Source organism: Apium graveolens, chromosome 3, assembly GCF_009905375.1.
Source record: "Apium graveolens cultivar Ventura chromosome 3, ASM990537v1, whole genome shotgun sequence".
Classification (NCBI taxonomy): domain Eukaryota; kingdom Viridiplantae; phylum Streptophyta; class Magnoliopsida; order Apiales; family Apiaceae; genus Apium; species Apium graveolens.
This window is the reverse complement of record NC_133649.1, coordinates 192630222-192656584: the sequence shown is the minus strand read 5'-3', so window position 1 is coordinate 192656584 and position 26363 is coordinate 192630222. Positions and strand designations below refer to the sequence as shown.

Below are 26363 nucleotides of genomic sequence, written 5' to 3'. Positions count from 1 at the left end.
ATAACATCTAATATCATGGCAATAATCACTTTAAATTTATAAAAGACATAATATTTATTTATTTAACATATAATATTTACATAATTTTTCCCGATATTACATCCTTCCCCCTTAACAGGATTCTGTCCTCAGTTGCAGCCTAAGAAAACAAGTGAGGATACTTGGATCGTATTTCGCTTTCCAACTCCCAAGTCGACTCTTCAACCTTGGGATTCCTCCACAAGACTCGCACTAAAGAAACAGACGTATTCCTAAGCACTCTTTCTTTTTTATCTAAAATCTGCACTGGTCGTTCTATAAAAGACAAGTCTGGCTGAATCTCGATTGGCTCGTATTCTATCACATGGTTCGAATAAGGCAAATAACGCTTCAAAATTGTGAATATGCTGCATGTGAGGTGGTAACGCCAACTCGTAAGCCACTTTTCCCACATGCTTCAAATTCTCAAAAGGGCCAACATAACGCGGAATCAGCTTTCCTTTCTTCCCAAATCTTGATAAACCCTTCCAAGGTGAAACCTTCAATAGCACTGTTTGACCAATTTCAAATTCCATATCCTTTCTGGTAGGATCAACATATTTGTGTTGATGATCTTGAGCTGCCTCCGAATGAGTTCTATTTTCTCTTTCGTCTGCTGGATCAATTCCGGACCCAAAATCTTCCTCTCACCAACCTCATCCCAACATATTGGAGATCTGCATCTTCTCCCGTACAAGGCTTCATAAGGCGGCATTCCAATACTGGCATGATAACTGTTGTTGTAGGAGAATTCAACCAATGGAAAATGTTCGTCCCAACTTCCTTCAAAATCTAGCACACATACCCTTAGCATATCTTCAATAGTCTGAATTGTCCTTTCACTTTGACCGTCTTTCTGTGGATGATACGCGGTACTCATGTTCAGCTTCGTTCTGAGACAATCTTGAAAAATTCTCTAAAATCTTGAATTAAATCGAGGATCTCTGTCTGAGACTATGGATACTGGAACTCCATGTCGAACTACAATTTCCTTCAGATATAACTAGACCAATTTATCCATTGAAAATCTCTCGTTGATTGGAAGAAAATGCGCTGACTTTGTCAATCTGTCGATAATAACCCAAATAGCATCATGATTTGCCCTGGTCCTCGGTAATCCAACTACAAAATCCTTCGTAATATATTCCCACTTCCATTCTGGAATGTCCAATGGTTGTATCAGTCCACTGGGCCTTTGATGTTCCACTTTGACTCGCTGACAAGTGTAACACTTACTCACCCATTCTGCAATTTCCTTCTTCATGCTTGGCCACCAAAATTTTTCTCTTAAGTATTTATACATCTTCATACTCCCGGGATGAATTGAGTATCTGGAGTTGTGAGCATCTCGAAGAATTTCATCTTTCAGCTCGGCTATATTGGGTATCCATATTCTGGAAGAAAATCTGAATATCCCTTTATCATCCTTTTGACTCCCTATCTCTTCCCCTGTCAAACTGTCTCGTTCATGGCTCATGACTTCTTCCTGACATCTTCTTATCTTCTCTAATAGTTCTAGTTGAAAAGACATTGTACACAACACATCTGTAGACATACTTGGGGTACTGGCCTCTATTTCAAGTTTCTCAAATTCCTTGATTAATTCCTCAGATGAAGTAATCATGTTTAACCTTTCCTTTCGGCTCATGGAATCAACCACCATATTTTCTTTGCCCGGATGATAGTGGATGGTACAGTCGTAGTCTTTGATCAATTCGAACCATCGTCTTTGCCTCATGTTCAATTCCTTATGGGTGAAGATATACTTCAAACTCTTGTGGTCTGTGTAGATCTCACATTTTTCCCCATATAGGTAATGCCTCCATATCTTCAATGCAAATACTATAGCTGCCAATTCCAAATCATGTGTTGGATACTTCTCTTCATGTGGTTTCAACTGTCTTGTAGCGTAGGCTATCACCTTTTCATGCTGCATCAAAACACATCCCAATCCTTTGTACGACGCGTCACTGTAGATCACAAAATTTCCTTGATCATCTGGCAAGACTAGCACTGGAGAAGATACTAATCTATTCTTTAATTCTTGGAAACTCTCCTCGCATTTCTCATCCCATTCGAACTTCTGGTTCTTCCTGGTGAGCTTTGTCAACGGTGTAGCTATCTGCGCAAAATCTTGCACGAACCTTCTGTAGTAACCTGCCAATCCCATGAAACTTCGTACTTCCGTTGGTGTCTTTGGTCTCTCCCAGTTGATTATGGCTTCAATCTTTGCTGGATCCACTTCCACTCCTTTATTGCTAATCACGTGCCCAAGAAATCGTACTTCTTTTAACCAAAATTCACACTTGGAAAACTTTGTGTACAATTTCTCCTATCACAGTGTTTCCAGAACTATCCTTAAATGCTCGGCATGCCCTTCTTCTGTCTTGGAATATATCAAAATGTCGTCTATAAACACGATCATGAATTTATCCAAATACTTTTTAAATACTCGATTCATCAGATCCATAAAAGCTGCTGGTGCATTGGTTAATCCAAATGCCATCACTAGAAAATCATAATGCCCATATCTGGTTTTGAATGCGGTCTTTGGAATATCTTCAAGCATAATCTTCAATTGATAATATCTGGATCTTAAATAAATTTTAGAAAAATATACAGCGGCTCTCAGTTGATCAAACAAATCATCGATCCTTGGTAACGGGTACTTGTTCTTAATGGTCAGCTTATTCAGGTCTCTATAATCAATACTCAGTCGCATAATCCCATCTTTCTTCTTGACAAATAATACTGGTGCGCCCCACGGAGATACACTGGGTCTTATAACTCCTTTCTCCAAAAGATCTTACAACTGAGTTGCCAATTCTTTCATCTCTACTGGTGTCATCAGGTACGGAGCTTTAGAAACTGGTTCTGTTCCGGGTGCTAGATCAATTGCAAACTCAATTTCTCTGTCAGGAGGTTATCATGGTAGATCATCTGGAAAGACATCTGGAAACTCATTGACGACTAGAATTGCTTCTAGTATTGGAACTTCTTTGCTGGTGTCTACCACATGGGCCAAATATGCTTCGTAATTCTAACGTAATAACTTCTTCACTTGAGCTATCATTAAGAACTTCTTCTCCTGCTTATTTCCTCGAAATATTACCTTCTTCTTGCTATCTAAGGTCTAAAGTCTCACTTTCCTATTCTTACAATCAATCTGAGCATTATTTTCTGACAACCAATCCATTCCTAAGATAACATCAAATTCTCCTAACTTAAAAGGTATTAAGTTGGCATAAAAATGATGTCCCGCTATCTCGATATCATACCGCGGGCACACTTGGTCGATGGAAACTTGATTCTTATTAGCTAATTATATCATTAATGCTTGTTCTAACAACTTAACTTCACAATACAGGCTATCGACAAAATCTTGAGAAATAAATGACCTTGTAGCTCCAAAATCAAATAAAATTTTAGCATACATGGAGTTGACTGGAAGCGTACCTGCAACCACGTCAGAACTTTGAACATCATCCTTCATAGTCATGTTAAATGTCCTGGCCTTTGGCTGGTCCTTTACTGGTGGTCCTTCAATCCTTGGCACATTCTGAGATGGAGCACCTGTAAGCCTTGGTGTGTTGCTCGTTGTACCTTGTGTTGGGCAATTCCTGGCGATATGTCCTGGTTTCCCACACTTAGAATAACCAGTTCCCAAATTCTGACCTTGAGTCGGATTCTGACACATATTAGCAAAGTGTCCCTTCCTGCCGCACTTGAAACATGTCACATTGGCATTACAATTCCCAAAGTGCTTTCTACCACAAAACTTGCAATCTGGTACTGGTGGACGAGTGGGCCTCTGCTGATTTGAATTCTGAAAACGGTTGCCTTGTCCTCCATTTCCTGATTGTGGTCTTCTGAATCCCATATTCCTATTACTCTGAAACTCTGGCCTTTTATCAAAATGGCCCTGGAAGTTACCTTGTAGCTGACCTCTCTCTGAGGTTTCAATTTTCCTCTTTTTTCCATCCTTTCCTTTCTGAGACATGTCACTCTTACTTTTAATCACCATTGCTTTCTGAACCACTGCCACATATGAAGTCAATTCAAACATAGCTACTCTATTCTGAATCCAAAATTTCAATCCTTGTTCAAACCTTCTTGCTTTCTTTTCATCTATATCAACCTGGTCTGGCACGAACCTTACTAACTCAGTAAACTTAGCTTCATACTCAGCGACAGTAAGATCTCCCTGGGTCAGATTTAAGAACTTAATCTCCATTTGATTCTTTATATACCTCGGGAAATACTTCTCCAGGAATAGCTCTGTAAACCTCTCCCAAGTTATAAACTCGCCTCCTTCCAATGCTCGCGTGGATTCCCACCAATAGTTCGCCTCACCTTTCAGAAAGTAACTTGCAAACTTGGTTTTCTGTTCAGTTCCTGCTCCAACTAATTTAAAAGCCTTTTCCATCTCCTTGAGCCATGCATTGGCTTCCACGGGATCAGCACTTCCCTTGAACTCAGGTGGCTTCACAACTTGAAACTACTTGAAAGTCACTGCAGGTGGTGGTGCTGCTTGTTGCTGCTGTTACTGTTGCTGCTGTTGTTGCTGTTGCGTTAGATGTAACATCTGCTGCTGTATCAATCCCAACATCTGGACAATTGCTAGATTTGTACGGCTCTCGGTACGATCCTCTCCTGAATTATTCCTTCTCTTTGGTGCCATTATTCTGGTAAGAAAATAAGCAACATATATAATAATATGTCAAGCATTATGTCAAATATGTAGCAATGCTTTAGTATATCAAAATTCTCAAGCATAATCCCTTCCCAAAATATCATAAACTTTCTACCATATTAACACAAGCGACATGATTATCACATAATCCTGCTTATTATCTCGAGAATAATAACACAAAGAAAATTGATGAAGAATTATCCAAACCTTTTAACCTTTTGCTCCAAATCTCAAATAAACCAACAAACAGTGGATAGGGTTGCAACACAACCTTCCACCCTCTTTTCAACACTTCTTACCATCCTCAAAATCAACAAAATAGCAAAGCAATGGCATAAAAGCCAAGAGCTAAACACAAAACAGGGAACCAGAACAACTTAACTATAACCCAGCCCAATAACCTAAATTTAACCCTATAAGAGCTAAACTACACGCGCCTGTCTTATGTGATCTTTCTATGACACACTTATGACAATCCTAAGCCTGTTTCAGTGACCATAACCTGTAGCTCTGATACCAACCTGTGACGCCCTCCAAACCCGGGGTCTAGATTTGGGGGTCACTACCCACTAAACTATAATAAGACAATCACTGCGGAATAATATAATAAATATAACCCCTTGCATGCACTGGATCGATCACAGATTATAGTATGGAACAGACACTAATACAAACCAACTGTTATTACAACCATAAGTCTAATTAGTTTTACAGATTATTCAAATTTTATTACAAACCTTTAGACTGATTCAAGCATCCCAAAATAGTCTACCTGGAAAATACACCCGACTATCTACAAACACTCGACTTCTGATCAAACCTGGAACTCAAGCCTGCTCTGGCTTAGCTGAAAGATTAGATTGATAAACAAGTATGAGCGATAGAAATGCTCAGCAAGCAGTATAAAATGTGCTTGAAATGATAAACCACATGTTGATAATAACTGAACAACAGGATAAAATCAGTAATATTTGATCATTAATAAAAGCTTCACAAGCTATCAGCACTAAACGATAATTTTTAGATTGGAATCTAACTCCGACGTACGTACTATCACATACTGATCAGCCCGTGTGATAGCACAAGGTCATGATTCATAGAAACATGTCCCCAAAACACGAGTACTCAAATAAAAAAGCAATCTATCTGCCTGTGGCACAAATTGTGTCATAATATTTCATATAACACATGGAAATAGCCCTCCGCTGGACCATCCGTCCCGGTCACTTACACATTCATCCCATTCATAAAATATTTTGATCAAAGGAGCCGAATCAAAGGACATCCTTAACCGTATAACTCCCCATTTCTCATGGTCCAGAGCTATCTCAACAATCGATGGCGAAATAACTAGAACAATTAGTTATTCGCTAATTTGAATTCAACATTGTACTGTATAGAGTGATTTATAGCGAAATATAAAACGTTTAACTATTTTGAACTTAGAATAGTATGGAAATTGAAAGAATAAAGTTCAGAGTCAATATCACTTGAATGATAAGTGAAGATATAACACTTGCATAATACGATTCGAAATAAACGTCACTTGAATGATAAGTAAAGTTAGGGGTACTTGCCTGGTATGCTTGATAACCTCTTACTATAACTCTGCTTATAGCTGCTGGCTACTATCTCCGTCTAATACTTGACCGCACTCCTTACTACTCGATTCTATAAAAAAAACGGACTATCTTAACTGACAGAACCAAACTCAATCGACGTAACTATACGTCTTGACATCACCCGATCGTTTATAACTAATCATGGCATTTTAAAACTATAAACAGTTAGCATGCATATCACATAGAACGTAATCATGTTATTCATATATCACGTAACCACATATTTCATGTAACACGTAAGTCAGGTTGTCAAACCATAGAATTCAGTATGTTCAGAATTAAAATCAGGTAAATATTAGCGTTTACCGATCAGATACTGACTCAAAAGGGTTAACAAATCAAATGACATTACAATACAAAAGAATTTAGGACTTAAAAGTATTTTTATTGGAAGCGCAATATTTTTCTGAGTCTGTACGCGTTCGTTTCGTATTAAACGGAAGAACGGTTTATTTATTACGAATAAAATAAGAAATAAATAGAATTAAATCAATTAATAATAATATTAATTGACTATTAAATACCAAAATATAATTTTTAAAAACCTAAAAATAACTTTAGATATTATTTGAATTAATTATAAATAATTTACATTTATTTAACTATTTATAAATAAAATTAATTGGTTAAATGATTTTAATCAATTAATTAGATTCATAAATAATTAACTAAAATATATTATAAATAATTAAATCAAATTAGATTTTTAAAAATAATAAAATAAAATAATTTTAGAAATTTAAAATAATTAAGAAAATAATTTTTAGAATTTAAAATAATTATTAAATGATTTTTGAAAATAAAAGAAATGATTTTTAAAAAAAATGAAATTAAAGTTTTTGAATTAAAATAAAAGGAAAATCTGGGAAACAGTTTAGGGGAAAGGGGGTTAGGGTTTGGGTGGATTGAATCTGGGTTTTAAATAAAAAAACAGGTCGGGTTGCCAGAAAATCCGGGTTGCCAAGAACAACCTGCCGGATTTCTGCAAAACCCAGAAACCGACAAGGTTTCCGGCCTCCTCGGAGATTCCGGCCAAGCCCCGATTAAGACCAAAACAACTTAGTTTTCCGAGTTTTAAAATCCTAAACGATTTAAAAACCTTCCTACATCCTTTACGCCAACCTAGAATCTGCAAACATCCCCGAAGTTGTAATCTCCGGTCAAAAGCTTCAGTTTTCTAATAAACACATCGGAAAAACGGAACTCAATCATTTTCAAACCAAATTCCACCATTCTGGTCTCGAATTAAAGCTGATTACTCCTACAATCTACCCATAATCCTAAATCAATCAACCAATCACTAATCATTCCAGAAATTCGATTTCAAAATTTAATAAAACCAAGAACTCTGAAATTCACTAAATCGAAACCGAAATCAACAAATTAATATACAAAATCAATCCTTAAAACTCCAGGAACAATAATCAATAATGAAAAACATCAGACAACCATCCTACGATCAAAACCAAATTTAAATAGCAAAAAAAATGAAAAAAATGAAATTACAGAAGGATTAACCTCAGTTTAAGATATTGGTATCAACAGATAGAGCTTGACGAGAGCTTCAAATTGACTATTCGAGCGTCACAAACGGATCCCGAAATCACCTTCAACTTTGGATTTTAATTTTTACCCACAAGAACACCCCCACTTGTACTTGAATAATTTCTATTTTTCTGAATTTTTATAAAATAAAAATGAATAAACTAATATGTCCAGCTATTTATATTAGTGTAAAAAATAATATCCTAAAATATATTAAGGGTGTTTTTATCCCCTAATTATAATAATTAGGGCCCCAAAATAATAATTACGGGGAAAAATTTTAAAGTGTTAGGTCATACAACACTGTAGAAGGGGATTGAATACAGCGTAGAATACAATCAAATCGATTTAGAACACAAGTAATAGAAAATAGATGTATTCGATATAATAAACTCTGTTACAATGGAACTGTCCTCTCTCAGTGATGAACAAATATCACGAGAGCTGCTAGGTTACAATGTATGATCTTCTCGATGATCATATCACATATAGTGTAAACCTATGTCTGTGTTTATATAGACATACAGTTACAAGATAACTTCTAATTGATATGGAATATAATTATGTCTCCTAAAATATATCAATCAGATATCTTATATAATTCTTCTAGTCCTCTAACTCTTTCCATGCATATCTTCTTCTGTATTAGTCTCGATCTTCTTTCCTGTAAATCAGCTTCATTCCTTAACTGTTAGTCCGCCAGTACTTAAGTTCTGATATCCATCTTCTGATATTATCTTCTGATAATCTAAGTCCTGATATCCTTAAGTCATGACTTCCAGTAAGTCCTGATTCCAGTAAGAACTGATATTTTATATTTGTTAAAATCTGTAAACTAAACATGAAACATATTAGACATGACATCTCAAATATATCCAACAATCTCCCCCAACGTGTACATTATGCAAGAATGTACAAGTTAATAGATTTGATGATGTCAAAAACATTTAAGTTCAAATGCAATAAGAGTTTAATAAGACTATTAACTACAACTTACAAAACATCCAGCTTTACCAACATCACTGAGTCAATCTGAATCCATAATGATTCTTAACAAAATCATTTATCAGATTATCTTCAGCTTTCCTCAGAACTTCAGCTAACTGTGTTTTGACCTGCATCAGTTCTTCTTCTTTACTATCACCATTCTGATAAGTGGCTGTTCTGAGAGCTTGAATGGATGTTCTTTCAAGTCCATCACCAGGTCAGATAACCTTAGGATGTGGAGAATTTTCATTATAATATAAGCATCTTCCTTTCAGAATAACTTCCACCTTAGCAGAATTCTTCAGCATAGGAATTTCTCTTCCATCACCTTCAGTAATCATTGGACTATAATGAGAAATCTTTGTATCAAAGATTCTGAATAGATCTCTTATAGCTTTCAAAATGTATTCTGACCATCTTCTTCTAACATCAGCTTTTACTTCCAGAAGATAGTGAATATGTTGAAGCTCTCTAACAGACTTCTTTAGTAAATCAGTATCAGCTAGTCTATAAGTCCTTCCATCATTGAGAAATAAGATCAATTTCTCTTTTAGATTCTTTTTGTCATGAGCATCTATCATAATTTGAGCAGACAACACCTTGTCAAGGTGCCTTTGTTTAATTTGTTTATAAGGTTTGTCTGTCAACATGAAAGGATCTCGTAGAGTAACCTCTACTCCTGTTTGAATCTTCACTTCGTCATAACCTAATCCAGCTCTATCTCTAGGTTGCTTGGCTCTTAACCCAAATGTAGCGAGTTGATTAATCATGAGATTGGATTTTGGTTCAACTGGAGTAGCTTTCTTCCATAACAGCTTCTTCTTATCAGCAATTGTCATTTTCTTCAAATCAACGTGAGCATTGTCAGTAGTTGATGTCTTGATAGCTTGATCAGAAATTTCTAGTTTCTTCTGTACCTTGTTGTCCTTTATTCTGAACAACAACTTGAGCAGTGTCAGAGGTTATTTTAGATTCTTCAATTATCTTTCTTCTTTTCAGAATTTGAACAGTTTCCTCTTCAACAAGATTATCATCAGTTACTTGAACCATTTTGCACACTGGTTTCATCAGATCTTGAGAAGTTTTCAAGTCCAGTGGCTTGGTTGGTTCATCAACTTTTCCTTTCCATTTGTCTTTGGGATCACTCTCAGTCTGTGATCTAGTCTTGAACTTTGAAGTTTCAGAATTTGACTTTTCCTTGATCACAATACCTTTTTCCTTCGGCCTTGGAGGTTTCTTTGCATCAGAAGCTTTAGACTTAAGATTTGTCTTCTCAGCAAATTTAACTTCTTCCTCCTTGAGAGTTTCTAAATCCATTCATAGATTGTGTTTCAGAAATAATCTTCTAGCTATCTCCTCATCAAGTGTCTGGATTTTAGGATTTTTGTAATAAACAGTAGTTTGCTTCCCCTTTAAATTCAGAGTTTGCAAAAACTTCTGAGAGTCTTCAGATCCTACTAAATCAGAATATCAGAACTTGACATCAGACTTTGTTTATCAGCACTTGACTTCAGTCTTTGAGCATTCACAGCATCAGAACTTGACTTGTTCTGAATAGAAGTTTTCCTTGAACTTTTCTTTGACCTCTGCTCTTTTCAGAGTTTCCCTGGTCATCACCTTTATCATCCTTTTTTCTTCAGTTCATAAGTAGGTGAGCATTTGGACTTAACTACCTTCTCCCCCTTTTTGGCATCATTAGGAAGTAAGAGAGAAAGAAGAAGTTCAACTGAAGATTGGATTTCATCCAATTGAGCTTTCTGAGAAGCTTGATTAGCCAGGACCTCAGCAATTTGGGCCTGTTGCTCCTCTTGAGTTTTCTCAATGGCTTCAACTTTTTCAGAAATAGGTCTGATATACCTGTTCTTATCAAGCTTGAGCTGTAGATCGAGCTTATCAGCTTTTTCTCTGAGTGTATCAACCTTTTCATGAGTAGAAGTATGTAGACCTTGAAGATGTTTTGTAGACAGAGATGTGATCTTGAGTTGTGTTTTAAAATCAGCATTTGTGAGCAACTCATCAGCTTTTGCAATATGCTCTGTCAGAACTTTAGAACATGGAATAAAATCTGATTCATTTCACTTCTTGGTCCACTCAACACCTCTGTGAGTATCCTCCCAAGGAATAGGTGCTTCCTTTTCAACAAATTTCTTCACCAATTCTTCCTTTCTCAGAATAGGAACTGGGTGCTCAGCAGAAACACTGTCATCAGAACTTGAGGAAGACTCATGTTGTTCTGATAGCTCAACAGTGTGTGAAGCAACTGGAGATTCAGGAATTACATCATCTAGATTCTGAGAATCGGAATTTATCTCCAGAGCTGGTGTCTTTGATGTAGATGGAGCTTCCAGATAAATAACTTCAGGTATATTCAAATTATGAATATCTATTTCAGAATTTTCAGTTTGTTCTTTAGCATCATCTATAGCTTTAATAGGAGAGATAGGAGGGGTAACAACTGTATCATTAACAGTATCTTTGGCTTGAGTTGGAAGGGCTTCAATGATAACTGGTTCTTGTGATATCAGAGATTCCTGATCCCCTTCCTCAGCTTCTTCAGTATCTTCTGATGGAGTCTTAGCCAAATACCTCATATCCTTCATTTTCTTCAATCTCCTTGCCAATGAAGGAGTTGCTTCAACAGCAACAGAACTTACAGATTTCTTTCTTTTTAAAGTATCAGAACTTTGGGCTGTTGTTTCTTTCTGAGAAGTAACATTCTCAGCTACATCTGTCACAGGTTCAGATGCATGAACCCGTGCTTCAATTGTTTTCTCAAATCATCAAAAATTGAATCAAAACATTCATCATAGGATAAAGTTAAAAATTGATGAAGTAAAGTTTAACAAATTGTAATTAAAACATGCATAGTCATATAATTTGAGAAATAAAGAACAAATCTTGTAATTAAAGGAAATTTCATTAATATATTAGATGAGTACATTTCATGAAATTTATCAATTACATGCAAAAATTACAAGATAGTCCTATTCTAAGATTCTTAACATCAACAGCCTTAGTCCTGGTCTAAGAAGCCTGACAAAGCTGACGGTGAAGAGAAACGGATTGATGACAATTAATACTTTTTCCTACTTTCAACAAAGAAAACAGCAAGACGAATGATTTGCTCCTACTGTTTAAGAATACGAAGATGAACTTCTCTTTGGAAAGACATCAGATCATTTTTAATGTTGTCTGGAAGTTGATAGGATATAAAGTCGGAATTCCATTTCGAAAAATGGTCACAGTGTCTGTGCCATAGCAGTAAAACCAACTAAAATGTGCCATTGTTGGAGAGAAATGAAAAGATGTAATTTTACTGATGAATGATCAGTCATTTAAATAGGCAATGAAATACCAAGAGATGCGAGGATTATTTAACTATTGAGAGTAAAAATAATGATGCCTTGTCTCTCTAGACCGATGTGTAATAATAACAGTCAGTAAAAGGTTAAAGCAGGAGTTAATGAGCACGGGAAATAGGCAATAATTACCGTGCACATGCAGGTTTTCAAGACATACACATTTACCACTAACCCAAAATGATTATGACTGTTTTTATCTTTCCCAAATATATTCTGATTTAAATATGACTGTTTCATATTTTACCACAAATAAGTCAAGTAAAGAATAATGCCACGTAAGCATCAAGGATTCCATCAGGATTTAATATCAGAACTTAACTTATATTAGATGTTAACAGTCATCAGAACATGGCTTCTGTACTCAAAAAGTAAATATCTTGTTCTGTAATTCTTCATACAAATACTGACTTGTTTTCTTCAGAGTTTAATCATCAGAACTTCCATCAGAACTTGTCCTTAGAATTTATGCAAATGACACTTAACTGTTTGTCAACAACAACTTAATCACCACAGTAATTTTCATCATTCATATGGAGTGAAAGTGTGTGTGCATTCAGCAAAATATCAGAGAAAGATTAAAGTCTGATAAACTTCAGTACATCTTAGAAATAAGGCATAACTGAGAAAAATGCTTAAAATCTGTCATCAATCATGATGTCTACTATAGAACAAATTTATGCAAGAGTCCACATCAACTGTTTGTGCTCATTTTATGCATCTTTTGAAATTCCTTTTACAGTGGCTTCTCAGTGTAAGTGAGTCACGACTGCTTATCAGAATTTATGCTGTTATCAGAGTATTTCACCAGTAATCATAGAGTGTGAAAAGTCACCAAGAAAATTTGTTGCTTTCCAATGCATATTACTTAATACCAGCAATGCACTTGGGTCTTCCCTTCCACATATTTACTCTAGATCTCAAAGGAGTACCTGACTTTTATTCTTTTCTTTTCTTTTCTTTTGATAAGTGAGGCTTATCAGCACTTAGTTCATTCTTAAGATTTACTGACATTAGAATTTGACAGATAAGAAACAAGAATCTAGTTTGTGACTTAGTAATAAGATACACAAAGTAAACTTGACTAAGCTCAATATTAGAATCTGCTTGTGTTAATGAGTTTCCACATAAACAACTAATTCAAACATGGGATTTCTAGTATGTTAAAGACTCTAGGTCAGCATCTAGCACAGTTATCCTCATTAGATTGAATAGTCACAGAATATTAAAAACACTTATCAGAGTATATAGATCCACATCAGATAACTATCAGCATTTAATGAATTTTCAAATTAAGCACATATTACATATAGATAATACAATCTGTAAACACTGATCATAAAGTCTGATAAAGGAGAATAAAAACTACGCAGATTTAGAGAAAGAACCGGAAACCATTCCAAGTTCATTTACTAATCTTATAAAAGTAGCTTCACATAGGGGTTTTGTGAAGATATCTACTAGCTGTTGATCTGTTGGAACAAAATGCAATTCCACTGTACCTTCATCCATATGTTCCCTTATGAAATGGTACCTAATGCTGATGTGCTTTGTCATTGAGTGTTGAACTGGATTACCATAATCCAGTAACTGATTCTTCATCTAAAGAATCTGTGCACAACAGCTTCCTGCAGCAATATATTCTGCTTCTGCAGTTGATGTGGAAATTGACTTCTATTTCTTGCTAAACCAAGAAACCAATCTGCCTCCAAGAAATTGGAAGCTTCCACTAGTGCTTTTCCTGTCTATTTTGCATCCTGCAAAATCTGTATCTGAGTAACCAATTATCTTAAAATCTGATTCCCTAAGATACCACAATCCTAGATCAGCTGTACCCTTAAGGTACTTGAAAATTTCTTTTCCCAGCTATTAAGTGAGGTTCTCTTAGATCAGCCTGAAATCTTGCACAAAGACAGGTAGCATATATGATATCAGGTCTACTTGTAGTTAGATAGAGTAAGGAGCCAATCATACCTCTGTTGTTAGCAATATCTACTGATTTACCAGTATCCTTATATAACTTGGTTGCAGTGGCCATGGGAGTGGATGCAGTTGAATAATCTTGCATTCCAAATTTCTTCAGTAAATTTCTAGTGTACTTGGAATGACAGATAAAAGTGCCTTCATCATTTTGCTTGACTTGAAGGCCCAAAAATAGCTGAGTTCTCCCATCATACTCATTTGATATCTTGACTGCATTAGCTTTGCAGACTTCTCAAAAAGTTTGGAATTTGTAGAACCAAATATGATATCATCAACATGTATCTGTACCAAAAGTAAGTCCTTTCCATGGTTGAGGTAGAATAAAGTCTTGTCAACTGTGCCTCTGTGAAATCCACTTTCCAGAAGGAATTGAGCTAAAGTCTCATACCATGCTCTAGGAGCTTGCTTAAGGCCATAAAGTGCTTTGTCAAGCCTGTAGACATGATTGGGAAATTTAGGATCTACAAAGCCTGGTGGTTGTTCAACATATACCTCTTCTTCCAATTCTCCATTGAGAAAAGCACTTTTCACATCCATTTGAAAGACTTTAAACTTCTTGTGAGCAGCATAAGCCAAAAAGATCCTTATGGCTTCTAATCTAGCAACTGGTACAAATGTTTCATCATAATCAATACCCTCTTGTTGAGAGTAGCCTTTAGCAACCAGTCTTGCTTTATTCCTTATAATTTTGCCATCACTGTCAGTTTTATTTCTAAATACCCATTTTGTTCCTACAACAGATCTATTCTTTGGTCTTGGCACTAGGTTCCAGACTTTATTTCTTTCAAATTCATTTAACTCTTCCTGCATTGCTTGCACCTAATCAGCATCTTGAAGAGCTTCTTCCACTTTCTTTAGTTCAGTCTGAGATAGAAAGGAATGATAGAGACATTCATTTGAAGTTCCAGTTCTAGTTCTGACACTTGCTTCAGGATCTCCAATGATTAAATCAGGTGTGTGTGCTTTAGTCCATTTCCTTGCTGATGAAAGTTGATCTCTAGAACTGGATCCTCCCCCATGATCCATGCTGTCTCCATCAGCATTTTCTGATGCTCCCCCTGTAGTTATGCTCTCTGAGACTTCAGAATTTGAGTTTGATTTTTCAGGAGTTGAAGAATCGGAGCTTCCAGAATTATCAGAACTTGGCTCATCAGAACTAGATAAATCAGAACTTGAAGAGTCAGTGACAGGTTCTGATGCTTCTCGAGAGTCTTGAGATGTGGTAGGATCTTCAGCTTGCTCCCCCTAGACAGGTGCATTTTCTTTTGAACTTGTTACCACAGTTTCAATGACATCAGAACTTAATCTAGTAGAACTTACAGGATCAGGATTTAAGACATCAGAATTTCCAGAATCAAAATTTAAATCTTCATTCTCAAATCTCAGCTGATCATGATCATCGAAATCTTCAAGTCCAGTAATCTTCTTATCATCAAAAGAGATATTGATAGATTCCATGACAACCCTTGTTTTAAATTATAGACTCTGAAGGCTTTTATGGAAAGTGGATATCCAACAAAGTTTCCTTCATCAGCTTTTAGATCAAATTTTGACAGTTGTTCAGGATGAGTCTTAAGAACAAAACACTTGCAACCAAATACATGAAAGTATTTTAGATTTGGCTTCTTTTTCTTCACCATCTCATATGGTGTTTTTCCATGCTTGTTTATGAGTGTAGCATTTTGAGTAAAACAAGCAGTCTGCACAGCTTCAGCACAAAAATAGGTTGGCAACTTTGCTTCATCAAGCATAGTTTGGGCAGCTTCAATTAGAGTCCTGTTCTTTTTTTCAACTCCATTTTGCTGTGGAGTTCCAGGTGCAGAAAATTCCTGCTTGATTTCATGCTCTTTGCAGAACTCTTCCATAATCGAATTCTTGAACTCAGTACCATTATCACTCCTTATTATTTTAACATAATCTTTGACCAACTTATCCATCTTTCTGACATGATCAGTTAGAGTAAATGCAGTTTCATTCTTCTTGTGCAAGAAGTACACCCAAGTGTACCTTGTGAACTCATCCACTATAACCATAGCATATTTCTTCTTTACAATAGACATGACATTGACTGGACCAAATAGATCAACATGCAGTAGGTGATAAGGCTCAAGAATTGATGACTCAGTTTTGTTCTTGAAAGAAGATTTTCTTTGTTTTGCCTTCTGACATGAATCACAAAGGCTATCAGGAGCAAATACTATTTTTGGCAGTCCTCTCACAAGATCTCTCTTTACAAGCTCATTTATATAGTTGAAATTTAAATGAGAGAGTTTCTTGTGCCAATTCTAGCTTTCTTCAATTGATGCTCTACTCAATAGACAGATAGAAGAACCATCAGTACTTGTTGAAAGTCTGGCTTCATAAATGTTACCATGCCTGTAACCTTTCAGAACCACTTTGCCTGTAGAATTACTTATAACTTCACAGTGTTCTTCAAAGAAATCCACATGATAACATTTGTCATAGATTTAACTTATACTCAACAAATTATGTTTAAGTCCTGAGACTAGAGATACTGATTCAATGATGACATTCCCAAGATTGCTCTTGCCATATCCTAGAGTTTTTCCAATGTTGCCATCTCCATAAGAAACTCATGGGCCAGCATTCTCTACAAAGTCTGATAGCAGGGCTTTATTTCCAGTAATATGTCCTAAACATCCACTATCCACAACTAGGATGTTCTTCATGTTTCCCTGCAATCACAAAGACCACTAATGGTTAGTTTTAAGGACCCAGACTTGCTTGGATCCTTTGGCCTTATTAAGTTTGTTAACATTTGCAGCGGATTTAACATCAGAGTTTATGCTAACCTTTTCTTATCAGATTTTATAGTATCATACTTTGCATCATACTTTATACTAGAAGGAATTAAAGCAACTTTCTTCAAAGAAGGTTTTATCTGATAATAATCATAGTACAAACTATGATATTCCTTACAAGTATAAATGGAATGCCATATACTACCACAATGAAAATAAGGATTTTGTGGCTTAAACCTAACAGACTGACTCTTAACTCCTGACTTAGGAGGTAAAGAGTTTATATTCTTATTCTTCCTGCAAAAATAAGCAAGATGGTTAGAGTTTCCACAGTTATAGTCATTCTTTCTAGGAGCATTAGGAACAGGCATATAATTGATGCTTTTATTCACACCTTCCTTTGCATTCCTATTTTTCCTAGCTTCCTTTACCTTGTTCACACTGGTAATTTCTTTCAGCTTATGTTTAAGCTGCTTCTTTGTCATTAAGCCTATGTTAACTTCAGTTGGTTTATCTTGTTCTAATTTTTCAAAAGTTGACTCTGCTATCACTTCTGTCTCAATATCTTTCATCTTTTCAGAATCAAACTTTACAGTTTTAGCTACAAATTTAACATGATTTACCTTTGGCTTAGTAGTCTGTTTAACAATAATTGGCTTAAGTTGTTCAGTTCCTTTTTCACTTTTATCATCTCCATAACATAAGCCCTCTTTCCAGTTTCCACTACATAGTATATCCTGAGTTGCTCTACCAGAGTTAGTCTAAGTCCTGATAATCTCTCTCTCTTTTTCTAACTCGGTTTTTAGAGATTTATTCATTTTCAGCAATTCATCTCTAACATAAAAGGCATCATCTCTTTCTTTCTGAGTTTGATGGAACATGACTAACTCTTTTCCTAAATAATCATTCCTCTTTTTAAAAGAAAGATTTTCAGAAGTTAATCTTTCACATGTTAAAGTTTGATCTCTGTAACTAATAAACATGGTTTTAAGATATAATCTCAACTCAGTAATATCATCAGTATGAAAGGCATAAGTTGTTTGAGGTACCTTTAACTCAGCAGCATCAGAACTGCTATCAGCATTTGCCATCAAGGCATAGTTCTCCTCATCTTCAGAATCTGAAGTGTATGTCTAGCTTTTTTTTCTTTGTGACAAGAGCCTTGCCTTTGTCACTCTTTCCTTTCTTGCAGTCAGGAGATATGTGGCCTTTCTCACCACAATTGTAGCATTTGACATTTAAGTAATCTCCTCTGTCAGACTTTCCTCCTTTGGCTTCAGATTTTCTGAAGCCCTTCTTATCAGAACTTGTACCTTTCCTGGAAAACTTCTTTCCCTTTCTGAATTTCCTGTAGGCTATCTTTGTGATACCCTTCACCATAAGAGCATACAGCTTCATCATCTCCTCATCAGCATCTACTTCAGGTAGACTTTCAGTTTCTGAATCATCATCATCAGAACTTGATGATTCTGAATCAGATTTTATGATGAGAGCCTTTTCTTTGCCTTTGTTTGAGACAACCACTTTGGGGAATTCCTCCTCAGCCTTAAGAGCAACTGTCCTTGACTTTCTCCCATATCTCTTGCTTCTTTGATCTATCTCCAGTTCATAAGTCTTGAGCATACCATAAATTTCATCAAGAGTAGTTTCATCAAGAGCATAGTTGTCTCTTATAATAGTAGCTTTCAAATCCCAACTTTCAGGAAGAGCTAAAAGGAATTTTAGATTTGAATCTTCAATATCATATTCCTTGTCCACCAGTGATAGATCATTCAAGAGTTTGACAAACCTATCATATAAGTCAGTTAATGACTCATCAATTTTTGAGTCAAAGTGCTAATACTCTTGAGTAAGTATAGTCCTCCTATTTTTCTTGATTGCATCAGTTCCCTGACACCTTGTTTCCAAAGCATCCCATATCTCCTTTGCGGTCTTGCATTGAATTACCCGGTTTGACATGACAATATCAATGGCACTATGCAACAAATGCCTTACCTTTGCATCCTTGGCAATAGATAAGATATCTTTAGTTGTGTATTCACTTTTCTCCTTTGGTATGGTCTTTGTTGGATGATTTGCAACTATAAGAGAGAGCTTGGTTAGCTTATGCGGTCCTTCATAAATTCTGTCAAGGTATTCTGGATCTGTAGCTTCCAGAAACATAGACATCTTCACTTTCCATATGGGATACTCAGAAGGTCTCAGCATGGGAACCCTGATAGTCTCATATCGACTGTGAGTTTGAGTCTTTGGAGTTTCTTCAGTTTTGGCGGGCTTGGTTGGATTTTCTGCTTCTTTAGACATGATTGTTTTGGATCTTTACTGTATGTGTGTTAACAGATAGGCTCTGATACCACATGTTAGGTCACACAACACTGTAGAAGGGGGTTGAATACAGTGTAGAATACAATCAAATCGATTTAGAACACAAGTAACAGAAAATAGATGTATTTGATATAATAAACTTTGTTACAATGGAACTATCCTCTCTCAGTGATGAACAAATATCACGAGAGCTGCTAGGTTACAATGTATGATCTTCTCAATGATCGTAACATATATAGTGTAAACCTATGTCTGTGTTTATATAGACACACAGTTACAAGATAACTTCTAATTGATATGGAATATAATTCTGTCTCGTAAAATATATCAATCAGATATCTTATATAATTCTTCTAGTCCTCTAACTCTTTCCATGCATATCTTCTTCTGTATTAGTCTCGATCTTCTTTCCTAAAAATCAGATTCCTTCCTTAATAGTTAGTCCTCCAGTACTTAAATTCTGATATCCATCTTCTGATATTATCTTCTGATAATCTAAGTCCTGATATCCTTAAGTCATGACTTCCAGTAAGTCCTGATTCCATTAAGAACTGATATTTTATGTTTGTTAAAATCTGTAAACTAAACATGAAACATATTAGACATGACATCTCAAATATATCCAGCATAAAGCGATAAAATATAAAACTAATGTCAAAATTCCCCAAAAATTGTGAATAAATCAAAAATGCAAAAATATTGGGTATTTAAGATACGAATATTTTTATAAAAATAAAAACACATATTTTGTGGGGTTTAACATCCCGATGGGGTCCCGGTCCATCTATTTTCGAAAAACAAAACGATATTTAAATTAACAGAAAAACCCGAATACGCATAAAATACATTCCATTGCACATAAATGAGATAAAACAGATACATTGATAAAGATGTAATTAAATACGGGTCCAAATTACAGACTGATTCATATAATTGCATTTTAAACGCATTTTAATCAATCGAAAAATTTTCAGGTTCGCACGGAAACACACATAACAGCTATAACATATAATATCATGGCAATAATCACTTTAAATTTATAAAACACATAATATTTATTTATTTAACATATAATATTCACATAATTTTTCCCGGATATTACATTTATGCCAATTTCAACTGTCTTCCACAGATGCTCTACTAAGCAGACAAACTTTTGATTCATCAGTAATTTTGGAGACCCTGGCTTCATATAAGTTACCATGTCTTACACCAGTCATTGAAATCTTGCCATCAGACTCAGTGACAATTTCACAATATTTCTCATAAAAGTTCACATGGTAAACTATGTCACAGATTTAACTCACACTGATTAAATTATGCTTGAGTCCTGCAACCAGGGCTACATTTTCAAAAATGACATTCCCATATTTGATTTTTCCATATCCCAAGATTTTTCCTAAGTGGACATCTCCATAAGAAACACTTGGGCCAGCCTCCTCCTTAAACTCTGATAGCAGGGATTTATAACCAGTCATATGTCCTGAGCATCCACTGTCCAAGACTAGAGAATTTCTCATGTTACCCTACAGTCAGTATTTAAAATCAGTTAGTATTTTGAAGGACCCAGACTTGCTTGGATCCTTTTTCATTTTTAAGTTTGTTAACATATGCAGCAGAAGACTTCATATCAGAGTTTATGTTAACATTCTTACTATCAGTATTTACACATGTAGAAATAGATTTTTCTTTATTCATAGAGGGTTTCAGTTCATAATAATCATAATATAAACTGCGATACTCTTTACATGTATAAATACAGTATCGCACACTACCACAATGAAAATAAGGATTCTCTGGTTTATATCTAACTGTTCTATTCCTAAACTCTGATTTGGGAGGAACAATATTTATTTCTTTATTCTTCCTGCAAGAATTAGCAAGATGATTAGTACTATCACAGTTCAGGCATGTCTTTCTAGGTGCATTGGGAGAAGTTATATTATTACCATTCTTATTAACACCTACTTTACCATTCTATTTTTCCTAAGCTTTTTCTCTTTATCTTTCATGTGTACTTCCTTCAGCTTTTGCTTAAGCTGTTTGTGAGTCATTGAACCAATATTTACTGATCTTGTTGATAAGTGGATTTTATATCTACTTAGAACGCTTCATTACAAGCTTAAGTTGGTGTTTTGGACTCAAGTTGTTGGTATTTTTGATATATTTTTGTGTTTGTGCATTACAGGCATCAGTTAAATGAAGAAAGGATCTTTTTAAGGGAATATGCTAAAACTAGATCATAATTGGAAGCCTAGTACATTCTCACATTATAGAGAATCTTGTTAGCTTCGTGTAGGCAGTTGAATCACCTAATTCTGATGAGCAGAACTCAAGATATAGCCAAAAGAAGAATTGTCAGAAAATTTCCAGAAGGTCGGCGCGGCCGTGCAAGAACCAGCGCGCCAGCGCCGCTGAAATCACTATTCCAGCGCGGCCGTGGCTGAAAATAACGCGCCCGCGCCTGTTTCGGTACCAGAATCCTGATTTTAGTCGAAATTGAAGATATTGGGAGTCCTGGTAATCCTGGAGCCTATATATATATCAATAAAAAGACATTTTTAACAATAAGGAGACCTGGGAGAGCAATAAGAAGACCTAGAGAGAACGAGATGGCCACAGAGAAGAAGACTTTTGTTTTCTTTTATTTAGGCGATACTTGGATGCTTGTTTTTTATTTGTCTTTGAACCCTAGTACACTTATATTGTTTATTATCATGCTTTCATTGGAACCCATGCTTATGATGAGTTCGATTATGAACTAATCATTATCGTGGGGTTCTAGCGGATTTATTTATGGATTTATTTAGTTAAATTGTTTTGATACCTTAGTGTGTGGTGATTATATGATAACCTAGTATTGGTTGTGCTTATTCGTCTTATGAGCATAGCTAACATATAAGATAACGTGTTAATCTCTACTGAAGCGACATTGAATATAGAGGTTTAGAACTTGCCATGCTAGCATAGGTTCATGTGTTATTATTATGCAAGTTTCGTAGGTAATTTTAACCATCTTACTTGCCCAATGTAATCACGATAGATAACTTGCACATTAAACTGTTATGTTTTCAATTCTTATGGACATATAAGCACTAAGCATAATTGGTGTCTATTCAACTTCTATCTCTTTTGTGGATGCTTGGTAGTAGGGTATTCGTACAATGAAAGTTGGCATTTACTAGTTCCGTGTTATCTGATTAGTGTCATCACCATTACATGCTAAGGTAAAGAACAAAAAGGCTTTTGAATGAAGTATTTAATGAAGTTAAGATCCCATGTTTGTCATATACATTAATTCAACCATTCTTGTTCTCTTAGTTATAATTGTTAGTTTAATTCTTAGTTATAAACAATCTCTAATTGTTATTTATCTTAGCATTGGATAATAACCATATCATTATTGCATAGGTGCATATTCTTAAATTAACCGAAGAGTCTCTGTGGGAACGAATTTGATCTAAATTTTATACTACTTGCGAACGCGTATACTTTCGTGTATTATTAGCGCGTGTTAACATCCTAACAAGTTTTTGGCGCCACTGCTGGGGACTCGGTGTTAAGTTTTAGTTTATGTGCTTTTCATCAGTGGTCGTTAAAGTTCACTGACTTGGACTCTTTTACTTTCACGGTTTACTTGTTGTATTTAAGGTACTCATTATAATGGGAGATCCAGCAGCACGAATGAAAGCCTTGATGGATTTTTCTCAACCCAAGATCAATGACATTCAATCAAGCATTGTCAGGCCAGCTATCACAGCTAATACCTTTGAGATCAAGCCTGGCATAATTCAGATGGTACATAATTTAGTTCAGTTTGGGGGTGCTCCAACGGAAGATCCCAATACGCACATTAGGGATTTCATAAAGATCTGCGAAACCTTCAGGTTCAATGGTGTTTCGGAAGATGCTATAAAGCTTAGGCTTTTCCCATTCTCTCTGAGGGATAAAGCTAAGTGTTGGTTACATTCTCTACCAGCAGTTTCTATCACCACTTGGGAAGATCTTGCTCAGAAGTTTCTTTTTAAATTCTTCCCCATGGAGAAGACAGCTGCAATTAGAAATGCTCTTACTCAATTTGCATAGCAATCGGGAGAATCTCTATGTGAAGGTTGGAAGCGCTACAAGGAGATGCTTAGGAAGTGTCCTCATCATGGAATGCCTGATTGGATGATCATCAATTATTTCTATAACAGGTTGGGAGCACGGTCAAGACCAATGCTCGACGCAGCATCAGGTGGAGTATTATGGGCAAAGAGCTATGAGGAAGCTTATGATCTAATTGAACTGATGGATGCTAATGAATATCAGTATCCAACCCAGAGATTACCACAGGGCAAGGTAGCAGGAGTTCTTGAAATGGATACAGCTACGACTATCACTGCTCAACTAAGGGTGTTGTCTATGAAGATTGATTCTCTGGCTAACTATGGTGTTAATCAGATCACCAGAGTTTTTGAGTTGTGTGCAGGTTCGCATGCGACGGAGCAATGCGCTATATCTAGTGAATCAGCTCAGTTTGTGAGTAACTTTCAGAGATCACAACAACAGTTCCAAACACTTATCATCCTGACAACTGGAATCATCCTAACTTCAGTCGAAGCAACAATCAAATTGCGATGCAACAGCTGTTCCAGCAGTTTGGAAACAAGCAATTCAATCCTCCTGGTTTTCAGCAACAATTTGAACCAAGACAATAAATCCAATTTCAACATCAAACTCATAGAGGTGCAGGTCTATCATCGAATGAAAAATCTGAATTGGAGGAGTTGCGGCTTATGTGCAAAAACCAGGCTCTTATATGCCAAAGCCAGGCTATTTCTATCAAGACTTTGGAGAACCAAATAGGGCAAATTGCTAATGCCTTATTGAATCGACCACCAGGAACGCTTCCTAGTGATACAGAAGCCAATCCGGGCAAGAGGGAAGTTGAAGAACAGGTGAACGCCATCACCTTGAGGTCTGGAAAGGTCACAAGCCCCCAAATTCAGCAAGACGAAGAGCCTGAAAAATCTCAAGTTTCAGAAAATGTAGTTGTGGCTGAAAAATTGGTGCAGAAGGATGTCGACGGGGAATCAAGGAAGAAAACTGTGGAACACACTCAACTGAGGGTAATATAGGGGAGAAACAGGTCTATCCTCCACCTTATTTTCCTAAGAGTCTGCAGAAGCAGAAGTTGTATAAGCAATTTGCTAAGTTTTTGGAGGTGTTCAAGAAACTTCATATCAACATACCTTTCGCTGAAGCTCTTGAACAGATGCCTAGCTATGCGAGGTTTATGAAAGGTATTCTCTCTCGGAAAGTGAAGCTCGATGACTTAGAGACCGTTGCTCTTACGGAGGAATGCAGTGTTGTGCTGCAATAGAAGTTGCCTACGAAGCTTAAAGATCCTGGAAGCTTCATTATTCCTCGCACTATTGGAAACTTGTCTTTCGACAAGTGTTTATGTGATTTGGGAGCTAGCATCAATCTGATGCCCTTGTCTATCTTTAAGAAGCTTGTTCTACCTGATCCAAAATTGACATACATGTCATTGCAACTAGTTGATCGTTCCATCGCTTATCCGCTAGGAATAGTGGAGGATGTCTTGGTTAAGGTGGATAAACTCATCTTCCATGCCGACTTTGTAATTCTTGAATTCGAGGAGGATAAGAAGATTTCGATCATCTTCGGAAGACCATTCTTAGCTAATGGCCGAACTATGATTGATGTACAAAAAGGAGAGCTTATGATGAAGGTTCACGATCAGAAGGTCACTTTTAATGTGTTCAAGGCAATAAAGTTACCCACGGCTAAAGAGGAGTGCTTTAAAGTAGAGATGGTCGATTCTGTAGTGAATTCGGAACTTGAGAAATTGCCAAGGTTAGATACCTTAGGGAGATCCTTAATAGAGGAATCAGTTATTGAAGATGAAGAAGGAGCGGAGCAATTGCAGGTTTTGAATGCACCTCCGTGGAAGAGGAAGTTGGATATGCCATTTGATTCTCTTGGGTTAGCAGAGCTGAAAATTTCTCAGGAGCGTCTCGAGCCTTTTTTTGAAGATGTTTCCACACTTGAGCTCCCACTACGAGATCACTTAAGTTATGCATTCTTAGGTGCACCCCATAATAAGGGGTTGGGATATATTTTTGACGATGTAGAGAGTGGCTGGACGGATCTTCCCGTGCCTATAGAGGGTTCTTTTCATGTGCAGTAGGTAGTTGATAGGACTGGTATTGGTGATGAGCAGTACAGGCAAGTGATTAGGCGTATGGAGGCCATGCACGACATTCACCGTCATTTTGCTCCAGATTTGACACAGGCTTTGGGCACTATTTTCCGAGCCACTGGTGTCGAGGTTGATTGGCCACCTGATCCTCCACCCAAGGAGGGTGATCTTTCTGAGGACTAGGTATGCCTGAAATCCTTATTATTACCTTCAATGAGGATATTGAAAATATTAAGTTTGGGGGTGATAATGTAAGGGTTGGTTTGTGTGTGTCCATATAGTTCATATAGATTCATGTTGCATATATTTGTATTTCATTCGTAGTGTTGCATGATTGTTCATATAGGACATATTTGTTTGTTTTTTATGTGATTTCATATAGTTATATTTGCATGCATATTTAGCATGATCCCTTAAGATGAAATATGTTATTTGATAACTTGATGTTGATTTGAGTGTGGTGATGATAAATAGAGGGATATTTAAGTCTTAAAAATTTGATTTGCATGCCAGAAACAAAAAAAAAATCACAAAGTCTTATAGGTTTGCTTTCGAACTAGATCATGATCATACTTGTTTATTTGTTAAGATTTAATCACTTGGTTATATTTAGAATTTTTTCTATTCTCGTAATGACGTAAGAACACTGATTTTTAAACTGAAGAAAAACTTGGATTTCATTGTTAGTTGTAGTAAGGCTAGGCGTCAAATGGCTAGTATCCGGCTCATATTTATATGAGTAGTCTAGGGTTGAATGAGATGGAGCGAAACACACTCATTCAGAAGTCGTTGAAAAAAAAAGAAAAAAAGTATGTGTTTATGCATAATTGATCAAGACTGAGCTCTTTAATACTCGAGTTA

The 26363-nt window shown here is 36.1% G+C and overlaps 1 non-coding gene across 1 annotated transcript; it reads right to left on the bottom strand.

The window, feature by feature from the left end:
* Positions 1–23347: 23347 nt before the first annotated feature.
* Positions 23348–23454, bottom strand: LOC141715504 (small nucleolar RNA R71). The gene has a single exon (XR_012572264.1). It is a non-coding gene; the product is annotated as a small nucleolar RNA R71 (small nucleolar RNA).
* Between the last annotated feature and the right edge of the window lie 2909 nt (positions 23455–26363).